Below are 2,963 nucleotides of genomic sequence, written 5' to 3' on the forward strand. Positions count from 1 at the left end.
TTGACTATGGCAGATATGACCACATCTAATTAACTCACTTCCATGGAGCTGATGACAGCTCATCGTGACCATCTATGACAGGGTAGAACTGCTCTTGTAGGTTTCCTAGAGTGTAAGTCTTTTCAGGAGTAGAAAGTCCCATCTCTCTCCCATGGAGCAGATGGTGGTTTCAATCTAATGACCATGTAATTAACAGCCCAACACATAACCACTATGCCAGTTAGGTTAAAATGTTATACCCAAACATTTGATTTTTTGACCCATTCTAAAGTTGTTTCAGTTTTTTGCTGTTTTGGTTTTTAGTACTTTCTGCTTTCTTTTTCATGGATGTTTTCCCGTCATTGTTACTGGTTTTGTTTGCTTTGCGTGGTTGTACTTGGTTTTGTATGAGTTTCTGTATAAGAAATCCAGGATATGTCGGCCGCCGAAATAGCTCAGTTGGGAGAGCGTTAGACTGAAGAAATCCAGGATAGGTAGACAGACAGTAATTGGATCAGGGCAGGGCAAGGAAAGCTGGGGCGGAATGGGAAGCTAATAATAATGAGTATGAGAAGAAAATATTTTGAAATTGATTGTGATCATGATTGCACAAGTCTTCTTAATATGATTGATTGATTACTTTGAACGGTATGTGAAAAACAACAACTACTATGTGCTCACTTCATAACCACTCATAAAGAACACAGACAGCTGTTAACAAAAATGTCGAGAAATTAGAATTCTTTTTCATCGATGTTGTCTACATGAGCTTACGTAAAAGCATTTCTCGGAAACAGGGAACTTCTTAGAAAGCTAATCACATGCTTCTCAACGGAGGTTTTCTATGTGCGATTTTGTTGTTGTCATTGAGCTTGGTTTGGTTTATTGAAAGGTAAACCTAGATAGATAGTAACTGAATTAATAGTCTCTTGGGGTTGGTGGGAAATGGGGAGCTAATGACAACAAGTACAAGAAAGAAGAAAATGGTCTATAATTGATGTAGTGATGATGGCACAACTCTTTTTAATGTGTTTAATGATTGTATGACATGTGAATTACATGTCACTCTGTCAGTAAAACTATTAAAAAATTTAAAAGAAGCTCCAGATGGCATTTGTGCCTGGTTCCAAGTTCTTTACTTCTTCATAGAAAGTTGAGGCCTCTTAGGCCTGCTCCAGAAGGAAAACAAACAGACCAACAAAAACAGTTGATCAGAATTTACACATTATTTTAAAAATAGTCCCCCCAAAGCTGGGTTTTATCCACTTAGAGACCAGCTGCTTTACAAGGGGAGCTTCAGAAAAGCCATTGAAAAGTGGAAGGAAAATAAAAAGGAATTTCTCCCACAAAGTTTTTGACATCCCCTCACACAGATGCTGTGAAACTGCACTCGCTATCAGGTAGCCTTAGATAGGACACAACAGTTGTCATTTTAGGAGGTGCTGCCACCTCTGGAGTTCTCTGAACAAGAGATTTTGTCACTTGCCTTTGAAAGAATGCCTGCAGGGGATGAGCCTCTGCATGCAACTCTCAGTGGGTCAGGCAAAATACTGGCTCAATACCCTCCCCCACAGCCCCCCATTGGTTAGCCCCAAATTTCCTTGAAATCTATAGGCAGGTAAGTATAGGCAAGTATACACACAATTTGTAGTTTGGGAAAGAGTTCTGGGATAGGTATAAAAGCACAGGAAAGATGACAAATATTATTTAACGTCTTGCCGTTAGGTGAGATCACGCAGCAATGAATGCAGATAGAGAAGAAATGAGGAGCAGGAGTTGAGCTCTGGAGTACTCTAGCATTAAGAAATGAGGGGTACAAGAGCAATCAACAAAGGAAGTTGAGAAGGAGCAACGGCAGGATAAAAAATCAAGAAAGTTGATGTTCTAGAAGCCACTAGAAGAAGATATATCAAGGAAAAGAGATCAATCACTTCTCGGTCTTTTGGCTAAGATCAAGTGTAGTACCTATTCTTATCAGTTTAATACCTGATACATCCTCTATCCGAGGACAACATATTAAATGTATTTTTGGAGCAGGGAGTTGGAATAGGAGCTTGCTCTGTCCACTCCACGCATCGACCTGGTATTGCAGTGCTTCCAGGAATGGTGCACCCCCTCGAGGGACTTCTCAAAAAAAAAAAAAAGAGATCAACAATATTAAATGCTCCAGATATCTCTAGTAAGATGAGGTCTGAGAACTGAGACTAGGTTTTAAGAATGCGAAGATCATTAGTTACTTTGACTCATTTTGATTAAGGTAGAGATTGGTTTGATTAAAATGAATTTAAGGAAGGAGAGGAATTGAAAATACCAACAGTAGATGAGGCTTTCCTACAGAGGGAAGCAAAAAAATGGAGTTAGAGTTGATGAGTCAATTTTTCTTTCTAGTCAAGACAGTTTACTAGAGACACTTTTTTCTTTCTAGACTCAAGGCAAAAGAAATAAATATTTATATGCTGGTTGCAATCTTTTAGTACAAAAGGAAATTTGATGAGTGGGTATGGTGGAAGATCATTTCTTTTTGAGCAGGAGAGAGGAGAGAGGTCCTGCTGCACACGTGGATAAAGAGGTCTTGTGCAGGAGCATGGAAAGGCCATGCTTGACAGCAGGGAGGAAGGTAAAGCATGTGCCTGTATGTGGTGATGGTGGGGTCCATGTGATGATGGGAGTTTGTGGAACACTCTTTTCTAATTGCCTTTGCTTTCTTGGGAGACAGATAGCAAAGACATCAGTTGAAAGGAAGACTGCAAATCTTTACAAGAGCAGACTGCCTCATCTTTCTTCTGAGGAGTGGCTTGTAGGCTTAAGTTTCTGCTCTTTGGTTAGCACCACAACTTTAAAGCGACCCTTAAACCAGGAAGTCTCCTGAAGAAAGGGAAGAAGGTGTTAAGTGATCATCTAGCACCATGAAAAGGTGTGGACAGCTTCATTTCCTGACAGCATGAAGGCTTTCTTGAAGCTTATGGTCTTGAAGTGAAGGTGAA

General features: G+C 40.0%; 1 non-coding gene across 1 annotated transcript; it reads left to right on the top strand.

The window, feature by feature from the left end:
- Nucleotides 1-1,905: 1,905 nt before the first annotated feature.
- LOC142438059 (U2 spliceosomal RNA) lies at nucleotides 1,906-2,096 on the top strand. Its single transcript, XR_012782525.1, has one exon. It is a non-coding gene; the product is annotated as a U2 spliceosomal RNA (small nuclear RNA).
- Nucleotides 2,097-2,963: the final 867 nt, after the last annotated feature.

Source organism: Tenrec ecaudatus, chromosome 1 (genome assembly GCF_050624435.1).
Source record: "Tenrec ecaudatus isolate mTenEca1 chromosome 1, mTenEca1.hap1, whole genome shotgun sequence".
Classification (NCBI taxonomy): domain Eukaryota; kingdom Metazoa; phylum Chordata; class Mammalia; order Afrosoricida; family Tenrecidae; genus Tenrec; species Tenrec ecaudatus.